This window comes from Maylandia zebra, linkage group LG5, assembly GCF_041146795.1.
Source record: "Maylandia zebra isolate NMK-2024a linkage group LG5, Mzebra_GT3a, whole genome shotgun sequence".
Classification (NCBI taxonomy): Eukaryota; Metazoa; Chordata; class Actinopteri; order Cichliformes; family Cichlidae; genus Maylandia; species Maylandia zebra.
The window spans coordinates 5,287,450-5,302,954 of record NC_135171.1 but is presented as its reverse complement, the minus strand read 5'-3'; positions in this window follow the sequence as shown (position 1 = coordinate 5,302,954).

Below are 15,505 nucleotides of genomic sequence, written 5' to 3'. Positions count from 1 at the left end.
AGTCTTCTATCAAAAGTTACAGCTATTTCTATGAAGTTGTACAAAAACGCTTTCTTTCGCCAAGACAGTGCGTTTCTCACTGTTACATGCATTTGAATGGGGAACTCGACCGAAACAAAGTATAGGTTTTCATTATGTGAATAACTTGGAAATCTTAGCTCAAACAGCTGCAAAACCTGTTTTCCCAGCACGGGAACCTTGAGTTCTATAAGATAAAGCCATAAACATGTGTATCCGAGTCTTCTATCAAAAGTTACAGCTATTCATATGAAGTTGTACAAAAACGCTTTCTTTCGCCAAGACAGTGCGTTTCTCACTGTTACATGCATTTGAATGGGGAACTCGACCGAAACAAAGTATAGGTTTTCATTATGTGAATAACTTGGAAATCTTAGCTCAAACAGCTACAAAACCTGTTTTCCCAGCACGGGAACCTTGAGTTCTATAAGATAAAGCCATAAACATGTTTGTCTGAGTCTTCTATCAAAAGTTACAGCTATTTCTATGAAGTTGTACAAAAACGCTTTCTTTCGCCAAGACAGTGCGTTTCTCACTGTTACATGCATTTGAATGGGGAACTCGACCGAAACAAAGTATAGGTTTTCATTATGTGAATAACTTGGAAATCTTAGCTCAAACAGCTGCAAAACCTGTTTTCCCAGCACGGAGACCTTGAGTTCTATAAGATAAGGCAATAAACATGTTTGTCTGAGTCTTCTATCAAAAGTTACAGCTATTTCTATGAAGTTGTACAAAAACGCTTTCTTTCGCCAAGACAGTGCGTTTCTCACTGTTACATGCATTTGAATGGGGAACTCGACCGAAACAAAGTATAGGTTTTCATTATGTGAATAACTTGGAAATCTTAGCTCAAACAGCTGCAAAACCTGTTTTCCCAGCACGGAGACCTTGAGTTCTATAAGATAAGGCCATAAACATGTTTGTCTGAGTCTTCTATCAAAAGTTACAGCTATTTCTATGAAGTTGTACAAAAACGCTTTCTTTCGCCAAGACAGTGCATTTCTCACTGTTACATGCATTTGAATGGGGAACTCGACCGAAACAAAGTATAGGTTTTCATTATGTGAATAACTTGGAAATCTTAGCTCAAACAGCTGCAAAACCTGTTTTCCCAGCACGGAGACCTTGAGTTCTATAAGATAAAGCCATAAACATGTTTGTCTGAGTCTTCTATCAAAAGTTACAGCTATTTATATGAAGTTGTACAAAAACGCTTTCTTTCGCCAAGACAGTGCGTTTCTCACTGTTACATGCATTTGAATGGGGAACTCGACCGAAACAAAGTATAGGTTTTCATTATGTGAATAACTTGGAAATCTTAGCTCAAACAGCTGCAAAACCTGTTTTCCCAGCACGGAGACCTTGAGTTCTATAAGATAAGGCCATAAACATGTTTGTCTGAGTCTTCTATCAAAAGTTACAGCTATTTCTATGAAGTTGTACAAAAACGCTTTCTTTCGCCAAGACAGTGCATTTCTCACTGTTACATGCATTTGAATGGGGAACTCGACCGAAACAAAGTATAGGTTTTCATTATGTGAATAACTTGGAAATCTTAGCTCAAACAGCTACAAAACCTGTTTTCCCAGCACGGGAACCTTGAGTTCTATAAGATAAAGCCATAAACATGTGTATCCGAGTCTTCTATCAAAAGTTACAGCTATTTCTATGAAGTTGTACAAAAACGCTTTCTTTCGCCAAGACAGTGCGTTTCTCACTGTTACATGCATTTGAATGGGGAACTCGACCGAAACAAAGTATAGGTTTTCATTATGTGAATAACTTGGAAATCTTAGCTCAAACAGCTACAAAACCTGTTTTCCCAGCACGGGAACCTTGAGTTCTATAAGATAAAGCCATAAACATGTTTGTCTGAGTCTTCTATCAAAAGTTACAGCTATTTCTATGAAGTTGTACAAAAACGCTTTCTTTCGCCAAGACAGTGCGTTTCTCACTGTTACATGCATTTGAATGGGGAACTCGACCGAAACAAAGTATAGGTTTTCATTATGTGAATAACTTGGAAATCTTAGCTCAAACAGCTGCAAAACCTGTTTTCCCAGCACGGAGACCTTGAGTTCTATAAGATAAGGCAATAAACATGTTTGTCTGAGTCTTCTATCAAAAGTTACAGCTATTTCTATGAAGTTGTACAAAAACGCTTTCTTTCGCCAAGACAGTGCGTTTCTCACTGTTACATGCATTTGAATGGGGAACTCGACCGAAACAAAGTATAGGTTTTCATTATGTGAATAACTTGGAAATCTTAGCTCAAACAGCTGCAAAACCTGTTTTCCCAGCACGGAGACCTTGAGTTCTATAAGATAAGGCCATAAACATGTTTGTCTGAGTCTTCTATCAAAAGTTACAGCTATTTCTATGAAGTTGTACAAAAACGCTTTCTTTCGCCAAGACAGTGCATTTCTCACTGTTACATGCATTTGAATGGGGAACTCGACCGAAACAAAGTATAGGTTTTCATTATGTGAATAACTTGGAAATCTTAGCTCAAACAGCTACAAAACCTGTTTTCCCAGCACGGGAACCTTGAGTTCTATAAGATAAAGCCATAAACATGTGTATCCGAGTCTTCTATCAAAAGTTACAGCTATTTATATGAAGTTGTACAAAAACGCTTTCTTTCGCCAAGACAGTGCGTTTCTCACTGTTACATGCATTTGAATGGGGAACTCGACCGAAACAAAGTATAGGTTTTCATTATGTGAATAACTTGGAAATCTTAGCTCAAACAGCTGCAAAACCTGTTTTCCCAGCACGGAGACCTTGAGTTCTATAAGATAAGGCCATAAACATGTTTGTCTGAGTCTTCTATCAAAAGTTACAGCTATTTCTATGAAGTTGTACAAAAACGCTTTCTTTCGCCAAGACAGTGCATTTCTCACTGTTACATGCATTTGAATGGGGAACTCGACCGAAACAAAGTATAGGTTTTCATTATGTGAATAACTTGGAAATCTTAGCTCAAACAGCTACAAAACCTGTTTTCCCAGCACGGGAACCTTGAGTTCTATAAGATAAAGCCATAAACATGTGTATCCGAGTCTTCTATCAAAAGTTACAGCTATTTCTATGAAGTTGTACAAAAACGCTTTCTTTCGCCAAGACAGTGCGTTTCTCACTGTTACATGCATTTGAATGGGGAACTCGACCGAAACAAAGTATAGGTTTTCATTATGTGAATAACTTGGAAATCTTAGCTCAAACAGCTGCAAAACCTGTTTTCCCAGCACGGGAACCTTGAGTTCTATAAGATAAAGCCATAAACATGTGTATCCGAGTCTTCTATCAAAAGTTACAGCTATTCATATGAAGTTGTACAAAAACGCTTTCTTTCGCCAAGACAGTGCGTTTCTCACTGTTACATGCATTTGAATGGGGAACTCGACCGAAACAAAGTATAGGTTTTCATTATGTGAATAACTTGGAAATCTTAGCTCAAACAGCTACAAAACCTGTTTTCCCAGCACGGGAACCTTGAGTTCTATAAGATAAAGCCATAAACATGTTTGTCTGAGTCTTCTATCAAAAGTTACAGCTATTTCTATGAAGTTGTACAAAAACGCTTTCTTTCGCCAAGACAGTGCGTTTCTCACTGTTACATGCATTTGAATGGGGAACTCGACCGAAACAAAGTATAGGTTTTCATTATGTGAATAACTTGGAAATCTTAGCTCAAACAGCTGCAAAACCTGTTTTCCCAGCACGGAGACCTTGAGTTCTATAAGATAAGGCAATAAACATGTTTGTCTGAGTCTTCTATCAAAAGTTACAGCTATTTCTATGAAGTTGTACAAAAACGCTTTCTTTCGCCAAGACAGTGCGTTTCTCACTGTTACATGCATTTGAATGGGGAACTCGACCGAAACAAAGTATAGGTTTTCATTATGTGAATAACTTGGAAATCTTAGCTCAAACAGCTGCAAAACCTGTTTTCCCAGCACGGAGACCTTGAGTTCTATAAGATAAGGCAATAAACATGTTTGTCTGAGTCTTCTATCAAAAGTTACAGCTATTTCTATGAAGTTGTACAAAAACGCTTTCTTTCGCCAAGACAGTGCATTTCTCACTGTTACATGCATTTGAATGGGGAACTCGACCGAAACAAAGTATAGGTTTTCATTATGTGAATAACTTGGAAATCTTAGCTCAAACAGCTACAAAACCTGTTTTCCCAGCACGGGAACCTTGAGTTCTATAAGATAAAGCCATAAACATGTGTATCCGAGTCTTCTATCAAAAGTTACAGCTATTCATATGAAGTTGTACAAAAACGCTTTCTTTCGCCAAGACAGTGCGTTTCTCACTGTTACATGCATTTGAATGGGGAACTCGACCGAAACAAAGTATAGGTTTTCATTATGTGAATAACTTGGAAATCTTAGCTCAAACAGCTGCAAAACCTGTTTTCCCAGCACGGAGACCTTGAGTTCTATAAGATAAGGCCATAAACATGTTTGTCTGAGTCTTCTATCAAAAGTTACAGCTATTTCTATGAAGTTGTACAAAAACGCTTTCTTTCGCCAAGACAGTGCATTTCTCACTGTTACATGCATTTGAATGGGGAACTCGACCGAAACAAAGTATAGGTTTTCATTATGTGAATAACTTGGAAATCTTAGCTCAAACAGCTGCAAAACCTGTTTTCCCAGCACGGAGACCTTGAGTTCTATAAGATAAAGCCATAAACATGTGTATCCGAGTCTTCTATCAAAAGTTACAGCTATTCATATGAAGTTGTACAAAAACGCTTTCTTTCGCCAAGACAGTGCGTTTCTCACTGTTACATGCATTTGAATGGGGAACTCGACCGAAACAAAGTATAGGTTTTCATTATGTGAATAACTTGGAAATCTTAGCTCAAACACCTGCAAAACCTGTTTTCCCAGCACGGAGACCTTGAGTTCTATAAGATAAAGCCATAAACATGTTTGTCTGAGTCTTCTATCAAAAGTTACAGCTATTTCTATGAAGTTGTACAAAAACGCTTTCTTTCGCCAAAGACAGTGCATTTCTCACTGTTACATGCATTTGAATGGGGAACTCGACCGAAACAAAGTATAGGTTTTCATTATGTGAATAACTTGGAAATCTTAGCTCAAACAGCTACAAAACCTGTTTTCCCAGCACGGGAACCTTGAGTTCTATAAGATAAAGCCATAAACATGTGTATCCGAGTCTTCTATCAAAAGTTACAGCTATTCATATGAAGTTGTACAAAAACGCTTTCTTTCGCCAAGACAGTGCGTTTCTCACTGTTACATGCATTTGAATGGGGAACTCGACCGAAACAAAGTATAGGTTTTCATTATGTGAATAACTTGGAAATCTTAGCTCAAACAGCTGCAAAACCTGTTTTCCCAGCACGGAGACCTTGAGTTCTATAAGATAAGGCCATAAACATGTTTGTCTGAGTCTTCTATCAAAAGTTACAGCTATTTCTATGAAGTTGTACAAAAACGCTTTCTTTCGCCAAGACAGTGCATTTCTCACTGTTACATGCATTTGAATGGGGAACTCGACCGAAACAAAGTATAGGTTTTCATTATGTGAATAACTTGGAAATCTTAGCTCAAACAGCTACAAAACCTGTTTTCCCAGCACGGGAACCTTGAGTTCTATAAGATAAAGCCATAAACATGTGTATCCGAGTCTTCTATCAAAAGTTACAGCTATTTATATGAAGTTGTACAAAAACGCTTTCTTTCGCCAAGACAGTGCGTTTCTCACTGTTACATGCATTTGAATGGGGAACTCGACCGAAACAAAGTATAGGTTTTCATTATGTGAATAACTTGGAAATCTTAGCTCAAACAGCTGCAAAACCTGTTTTCCCAGCACGGAGACCTTGAGTTCTATAAGATAAGGCCATAAACATGTTTGTCTGAGTCTTCTATCAAAAGTTACAGCTATTTCTATGAAGTTGTACAAAAACGCTTTCTTTCGCCAAGACAGTGCATTTCTCACTGTTACATGCATTTGAATGGGGAACTCGACCGAAACAAAGTATAGGTTTTCATTATGTGAATAACTTGGAAATCTTAGCTCAAACAGCTACAAAACCTGTTTTCCCAGCACGGGAACCTTGAGTTCTATAAGATAAAGCCATAAACATGTGTATCCGAGTCTTCTATCAAAAGTTACAGCTATTTCTATGAAGTTGTACAAAAACGCTTTCTTTCGCCAAGACAGTGCGTTTCTCACTGTTACATGCATTTGAATGGGGAACTCGACCGAAACAAAGTATAGGTTTTCATTATGTGAATAACTTGGAAATCTTAGCTCAAACAGCTGCAAAACCTGTTTTCCCAGCACGGGAACCTTGAGTTCTATAAGATAAAGCCATAAACATGTGTATCCGAGTCTTCTATCAAAAGTTACAGCTATTCATATGAAGTTGTACAAAAACGCTTTCTTTCGCCAAGACAGTGCGTTTCTCACTGTTACATGCATTTGAATGGGGAACTCGACCGAAACAAAGTATAGGTTTTCATTATGTGAATAACTTGGAAATCTTAGCTCAAACAGCTACAAAACCTGTTTTCCCAGCACGGGAACCTTGAGTTCTATAAGATAAAGCCATAAACATGTTTGTCTGAGTCTTCTATCAAAAGTTACAGCTATTTCTATGAAGTTGTACAAAAACGCTTTCTTTCGCCAAGACAGTGCGTTTCTCACTGTTACATGCATTTGAATGGGGAACTCGACCGAAACAAAGTATAGGTTTTCATTATGTGAATAACTTGGAAATCTTAGCTCAAACAGCTGCAAAACCTGTTTTCCCAGCACGGAGACCTTGAGTTCTATAAGATAAGGCAATAAACATGTTTGTCTGAGTCTTCTATCAAAAGTTACAGCTATTTCTATGAAGTTGTACAAAAACGCTTTCTTTCGCCAAGACAGTGCGTTTCTCACTGTTACATGCATTTGAATGGGGAACTCGACCGAAACAAAGTATAGGTTTTCATTATGTGAATAACTTGGAAATCTTAGCTCAAACAGCTGCAAAACCTGTTTTCCCAGCACGGAGACCTTGAGTTCTATAAGATAAGGCAATAAACATGTTTGTCTGAGTCTTCTATCAAAAGTTACAGCTATTTCTATGAAGTTGTACAAAAACGCTTTCTTTCGCCAAGACAGTGCATTTCTCACTGTTACATGCATTTGAATGGGGAACTCGACCGAAACAAAGTATAGGTTTTCATTATGTGAATAACTTGGAAATCTTAGCTCAAACAGCTACAAAACCTGTTTTCCCAGCACGGGAACCTTGAGTTCTATAAGATAAAGCCATAAACATGTGTATCCGAGTCTTCTATCAAAAGTTACAGCTATTCATATGAAGTTGTACAAAAACGCTTTCTTTCGCCAAGACAGTGCGTTTCTCACTGTTACATGCATTTGAATGGGGAACTCGACCGAAACAAAGTATAGGTTTTCATTATGTGAATAACTTGGAAATCTTAGCTCAAACACCTGCAAAACCTGTTTTCCCAGCACGGAGACCTTGAGTTCTATAAGATAAAGCCATAAACATGTTTGTCTGAGTCTTCTATCAAAAGTTACAGCTATTTCTATGAAGTTGTACAAAAACGCTTTCTTTCGCCAAAGACAGTGCATTTCTCACTGTTACATGCATTTGAATGGGGAACTCGACCGAAACAAAGTATAGGTTTTCATTATGTGAATAACTTGGAAATCTTAGCTCAAACAGCTACAAAACCTGTTTTCCCAGCACGGGAACCTTGAGTTCTATAAGATAAAGCCATAAACATGTGTATCCGAGTCTTCTATCAAAAGTTACAGCTATTCATATGAAGTTGTACAAAAACGCTTTCTTTCGCCAAGACAGTGCGTTTCTCACTGTTACATGCATTTGAATGGGGAACTCGACCGAAACAAAGTATAGGTTTTCATTATGTGAATAACTTGGAAATCTTAGCTCAAACAGCTGCAAAACCTGTTTGCCCAACACGGGAACCTTGAGTTCTATAATATAAGGCCATAAACATGTTTGTCTGAGTCTTCTATCAAAAGTTACAGCTATTTCTATGAAGTTGTACAAAAACGCTTTCTTTCGCCAAGACAGTGCGTTTCTCACTGTTACATGCATTTGAATGGGGAACTCGACCGAAACAAAGTACAAGTTTTCATTATGTGAATAACTTGGAAATCTTAGCTCAAACAGCTGCAAAACCAGTTTTCCCAGCACGGAGACCTTGAGTTCTATAAGATAAAGCCATAAACATGTTTGTCTGAGTCTTCTATCAAAAGGTACAGCTATTTATATGAAGTTGTACAAAAACGCTTTCTTTCGCCAAGACAGTGCGTTTCTCACTGTTACATGCATTTGAATGGGGAACTCGACCGAAACAAAGTATAGGTTTTCATTATGTGAATAACTTGGAAATCTTAGCTCAAACAGCTGCAAAACCTGTTTTCCCAGCACGGGAACCTTGAGTTCTATAAGATAAAGCCATAAACATGTGTATCCGAGTCTTCTATCAAAAGTTACAGCTATTCATATGAAGTTGTACAAAAACGCTTTCTTTCGCCAAGACAGTGCGTTTCTCACTGTTCATTTGAATGGGGAACTCGACCGAAACAAAGTATAGGTTTTCATTATGTGAATAACTTGGAAATCTTAGCTCAAACAGCTGCAAAACCTGTTTTCCCAGCACGGGAACCTTGAGTTCTATAAGATAAAGCCATAAACATGTTTGTCTGAGTCTTCTATCAAAAGTTACAGCTATTTCTATGAAGTTGTACAAAAACGCTTTCTTTCGCCAAGACAGTGCGTTTCTCACTGTTACATGCATTTGAATGGGGAACTCGACCGAAACAAAGTATAGGTTTTCATTATGTGAATAACTTGGAAATCTTAGCTCAAACAGCTGCAAAACCTGTTTTCCCAGCACGGGAACCTTGAGTTCTATAAGATAAAGCCATAAACATGTGTATCCGAGTCTTCTATCAAAAGTTACAGCTATTCGTATGAAGTTGTACAAAAACGCTTTCTTTCGCCAAGACAGTGCGTTTCTCACTGTTACATGCATTTGAATGGGGAACTCGACCGAAACAAAGTACAAGTTTTCATTATGTGAATAACTTGGAAATCTTAGCTCAAACAGCTGCAAAACCTGTTTTCCCAGCACGGAGACCTTGAGTTCTATAAGATAAAGCCATAAACATGTTTGTCTGAGTCTTCTATCAAAAGTTACAGCTATTTCTATGAAGTTGTACAAAAACGCTTTCTTTCGCCAAGACAGTGCGTTTCTCACTGTTACATGCATTTGAATGGGGAACTCGACCGAAACAAAGTATAGGTTTTCATTATGTGAATAACTTGGAAATCTTAGCTCAAACAGCTGCAAAACCTGTTTTCCCAGCACGGGAACCTTGAGTTCTATAAGATAAAGCCATAAACATGTGTATCCGAGTCCTCTATCAAAAGTTACAGCTATTCATATGAAGTTGTACAAAAACGCTTTCTTTCGCCAAGACAGTGCGTTTCTCACTGTTACATGCATTTGAATGGGGAACTCGACCGAAACAAAGTATAGGTTTTCATTATGTGAATAACTTGGAAATCTTAGCTCAAACACCTGCAAAACCTGTTTTCCCAGCACGGAGACCTTGAGTTCTATAAGATAAGGCCATAAACATGTTTGTCTGAGTCTTCTATCAAAAGTTACAGCTATTTCTATGAAGTTGTACAAAAACGCTTTCTTTCGCCAAAGACAGTGCATTTCTCACTGTTACATGCATTTGAATGGGGAACTCGACCGAAACAAAGTATAGGTTTTCATTATGTGAATAACTTGGAAATCTTAGCTCAAACAGCTACAAAACCTGTTTTCCCAGCACGGGAACCTTGAGTTCTATAAGATAAAGCCATAAACATGTGTATCCGAGTCTTCTATCAAAAGTTACAGCTATTCATATGAAGTTGTACAAAAACGCTTTCTTTCGCCAAGACAGTGCGTTTCTCACTGTTACATGCATTTGAATGGGGAACTCGACCGAAACAAAGTATAGGTTTTCATTATGTGAATAACTTGGAAATCTTAGCTCAAACACCTGCAAAACCTGTTTTCCCAGCACGGAGACCTTGAGTTCTATAAGATAAGGCCATAAACATGTTTGTCTGAGTCTTCTATCAAAAGTTACAGCTATTTCTATGAAGTTGTACAAAAACGCTTTCTTTCGCCAAAGACAGTGCATTTCTCACTGTTACATGCATTTGAATGGGGAACTCGACCGAAACAAAGTATAGGTTTTCATTATGTGAATAACTTGGAAATCTTAGCTCAAACAGCTACAAAACCTGTTTTCCCAGCACGGGAACCTTGAGTTCTATAAGATAAAGCCATAAACATGTGTATCCGAGTCTTCTATCAAAAGTTACAGCTATTCATATGAAGTTGTACAAAAACGCTTTCTTTCGCCAAGACAGTGCGTTTCTCACTGTTACATGCATTTGAATGGGGAACTCGACCGAAACAAAGTATAGGTTTTCATTATGTGAATAACTTGGAAATCTTAGCTCAAACAGCTGCAAAACCAGTTTTCCCAGCACGGAGACCTTGAGTTCTATAAGATAAAGCCATAAACATGTTTGTCTGAGTCTTCTATCAAAAGTTACAGCTATTTATATGAAGTTGTACAAAAACGCTTTCTTTCGCCAAGACAGTGCGTTTCTCACTGTTACATGCATTTGAATGGGGAACTCGACCGAAACAAAGTATAGGTTTTCATTATGTGAATAACTTGGAAATCTTAGCTCAAACAGCTGCAAAACCTGTTTTCCCAGCACGGGAACCTTGAGTTCTATAAGATAAAGCCATAAACATGTTTGTCTGAGTCTTCTATCAAAAGTTACAGCTATTTCTATGAAGTTGTACAAAAACGCTTTCTTTCGCCAAGACAGTGCGTTTCTCACTGTTACATGCATTTGAATGGGGAACTCGACCGAAACAAAGTATAGGTTTTCATTATGTGAATAACTTGGAAATCTTAGCTCAAACAGCTGCAAAACCTGTTTTCCCAGCACGGGAACCTTGAGTTCTATAAGATAAAGCCATAAACATGTGTATCCGAGTCTTCTATCAAAAGTTACAGCTATTCATATGAAGTTGTACAAAAACGCTTTCTTTCGCCAAGACAGTGCGTTTCTCACTGTTACATGCATTTGAATGGGGAACTCGACCGAAACAAAGTACAAGTTTTCATTATGTGAATAACTTGGAAATCTTAGCTCAAACAGCTGCAAAACCTGTTTTCCCAGCACGGAGACCTTGAGTTCTATAAGATAAAGCCATAAACATGTTTGTCTGAGTCTTCTATCAAAAGTTACAGCTATTTCTATGAAGTTGTACAAAAACGCTTTCTTTCGCCAAGACAGTGCGTTTCTCACTGTTACATGCATTTGAATGGGGAACTCGACCGAAACAAAGTATAGGTTTTCATTATGTGAATAACTTGGAAATCTTAGCTCAAACAGCTGCAAAACCTGTTTTCCCAGCACGGGAACCTTGAGTTCTATAAGATAAAGCCATAAACATGTGTATCCGAGTCTTCTATCAAAAGTTACAGCTATTCATATGAAGTTGTACAAAAACGCTTTCTTTCGCCAAGACAGTGCGTTTCTCACTGTTACATGCATTTGAATGGGGAACTCGACCGAAACAAAGTATAGGTTTTCATTATGTGAATAACTTGGAAATCTTAGCTCAAACAGCTGCAAAACCTGTTTTCCCAGCACGGAGACCTTGAGTTCTATAATATAAGGCCATAAACATGTTTGTCTGAGTCTTCTATCAAAAGTTACAGCTATTTCTATGAAGTTGTACAAAAACGCTTTCTTTCGCCAAGACAGTGCGTTTCTCACTGTTACATGCATTTGAATGGGGAACTCGACCGAAACAAAGTATAGGTTTTCATTATGTGAATAACTTGGAAATCTTAGCTCAAACAGCTGCAAAACCTGTTTTCCCAGCACGGAGACCTTGAGTTCTATAATATAAGGCCATAAACATGTTTGTCTGAGTCTTCTATCAAAAGTTACAGCTATTTCTATGAAGTTGTACAAAAACGCTTTCTTTCGCCAAGACAGTGCGTTTCTCACTGTTACATGCATTTGAATGGGGAACTCGACCGAAACAAAGTATAGGTTTTCATTATGTGAATAACTTGGAAATCTTAGCTCAAACAGCTGCAAAACCTGTTTGCCCAGCACGGGAACCTTGAGTTCTATAAGATAAAGCCATAAACATGTGTATCCGAGTCTTCTATCAAAAGTTACAGCTATTCATATGAAGTTGTACAAAAACGCTTTCTTTCGCCAAGACAGTGCGTTTCTCACTGTTACATGCATTTGAATGGGGAACTCCACCGAAACAAAGTACAAGTTTTCATTATGTGAATAACTTGGAAATCTTAGCTCAAACAGCTGCAAAACCAGTTTTCCCAGCACGGAGACCTTGAGTTCTATAAGATAAAGCCATAAACATGTTTGTCTGAGTCTTCTATCAAAAGTTACAGCTATTTCTATGAAGTTGTACAAAAACGCTTTCTTTCGCCAAGACAGTGCGTTTCTCACTGTTACATGCATTTGAATGGGGAACTCCACCGAAACAAAGTACAAGTTTTCATTATGTGAATAACTTGGAAATCTTAGCTCAAACAGCTGCAAAACCTGTTTTCCCAGCACGGAGACCTTGAGTTCTATAAGATAAAGCCATAAACATGTGTATCCGAGTCTTCTATCAAAAGTTACAGCTATTCATATGAAGTTGTACAAAAACGCTTTCTTTCGCCAAGACAGTGCATTTCTCACTGTTACATGCATTTGAATGGGGAACTCGACCGAAACAAAGTATAGGTTTTCATTATGTGAATAACTTGGAAATCTTAGCTCAAACAGCTGCAAAACCTGTTTTCCCAGCACGGAGACCTTGAGTTCTATAAGATAAAGCCATAAACATGTGTATCCGAGTCTTCTATCAAAAGTTACAGCTATTCATATGAAGTTGTACAAAAACGCTTTCTTTCGCCAAGACAGTGCGTTTCTCACTGTTACATGCATTTGAATGGGGAACTCCACCGAAACAAAGTATAGGTTTTCATTATGTGAATAACTTGGAAATCTTAGCTCAAACAGCTGCAAAACCTGTTTTCCCAGCACGGAGACCTTGAGTTCTATAAGATAAGGCCATAAACATGTTTGTCTGAGTCTTCTATCAAAAGTTACAGCTATTTCTATGAAGTTGTACAAAAACGCTTTCTTTCGCCAAAGACAGTGCATTTCTCACTGTTACATGCATTTGAATGGGGAACTCGACCGAAACAAAGTATAGGTTTTCATTATGTGAATAACTTGGAAATCTTAGCTCAAACAGCTACAAAACCTGTTTTCCCAGCACGGGAACCTTGAGTTCTATAAGATAAAGCCATAAACATGTGTATCCGAGTCTTCTATCAAAAGTTACAGCTATTCATATGAAGTTGTACAAAAACGCTTTCTTTCGCCAAGACAGTGCGTTTCTCACTGTTACATGCATTTGAATGGGGAACTCGACCGAAACAAAGTATAGGTTTTCATTATGTGAATAACTTGGAAATCTTAGCTCAAACAGCTGCAAAACCTGTTTGCCCAGCACGGGAACCTTGAGTTCTATAATATAAGGCCATAAACATGTTTGTCTGAGTCTTCTATCAAAAGTTACAGCTATTTCTATGAAGTTGTACAAAAACGCTTTCTTTCGCCAAGACAGTGCGTTTCTCACTGTTACATGCATTTGAATGGGGAACTCGACCGAAACAAAGTACAAGTTTTCATTATGTGAATAACTTGGAAATCTTAGCTCAAACAGCTGCAAAACCAGTTTTCCCAGCACGGAGACCTTGAGTTCTATAAGATAAAGCCATAAACATGTTTGTCTGAGTCTTCTATCAAAAGTTACAGCTATTTATATGAAGTTGTACAAAAACGCTTTCTTTCGCCAAGACAGTGCGTTTCTCACTGTTACATGCATTTGAATGGGGAACTCGACCGAAACAAAGTATAGGTTTTCATTATGTGAATAACTTGGAAATCTTAGCTCAAACAGCTACAAAACCTGTTTTCCCAGCACGGGAACCTTGAGTTCTATAAGATAAAGCCATAAACATGTGTATCCGAGTCTTCTATCAAAAGTTACAGCTATTTATATGAAGTTGTACAAAAACGCTTTCTTTCGCCAAGACAGTGCGTTTCTCACTGTTCATTTGAATGGGGAACTCGACCGAAACAAAGTATAGGTTTTCATTATGTGAATAACTTGGAAATCTTAGCTCAAACAGCTGCAAAACCTGTTTTCCCAGCACGGAGACCTTGAGTTCTATAAGATAAAGCCATAAACATGTTTGTCTGAGTCTTCTATCAAAAGTTACAGCTATTTCTATGAAGTTGTACAAAAACGCTTTCTTTCGCCAAGACAGTGCGTTTCTCACTGTTACATGCATTTGAATGGGGAACTCGACCGAAACAAAGTATAGGTTTTCATTATGTGAATAACTTGGAAATCTTAGCTCAAACAGCTGCAAAACCTGTTTTCCCAGCACGGGAACCTTGAGTTCTATAAGATAAAGCCATAAACATGTGTATCCGAGTCTTCTATCAAAAGTTACAGCTATTCATATGAAGTTGTACAAAAACGCTTTCTTTCGCCAAGACAGTGCGTTTCTCACTGTTACATGCATTTGAATGGGGAACTCGACCGAAACAAAGTATAGGTTTTCATTATGTGAATAACTTGGAAATCTTAGCTCAAACAGCTGCAAAACCTGTTTTCCCAGCACGGAGACCTTGAGTTCTATAATATAAGGCCATAAACATGTTTGTCTGAGTCTTCTATCAAAAGTTACAGCTATTTCTATGAAGTTGTACAAAAACGCTTTCTTTCGCCAAGACAGTGCGTTTCTCACTGTTACATGCATTTGAATGGGGAACTCGACCGAAACAAAGTATAGGTTTTCATTATGTGAATAACTTGGAAATCTTAGCTCAAACAGCTGCAAAACCTGTTTTCCCAGCACGGAGACCTTGAGTTCTATAATATAAGGCCATAAACATGTTTGTCTGAGTCTTCTATCAAAAGTTACAGCTATTTCTATGAAGTTGTACAAAAACGCTTTCTTTCGCCAAGACAGTGCGTTTCTCACTGTTACATGCATTTGAATGGGGAACTCGACCGAAACAAAGTATAGGTTTTCATTATGTGAATAACTTGGAAATCTTAGCTCAAACAGCTGCAAAACCTGTTTGCCCAGCACGGGAACCTTGAGTTCTATAAGATAAAGCCATAAACATGTGTATCCGAGTCTTCTATCAAAAGTTACAGCTATTCATATGAAGTTGTACAAAAACGCTTTCTTTCGCCAAGACAGTGCGTTTCTCACTGTTACATGCATTTGAATGGGGAAC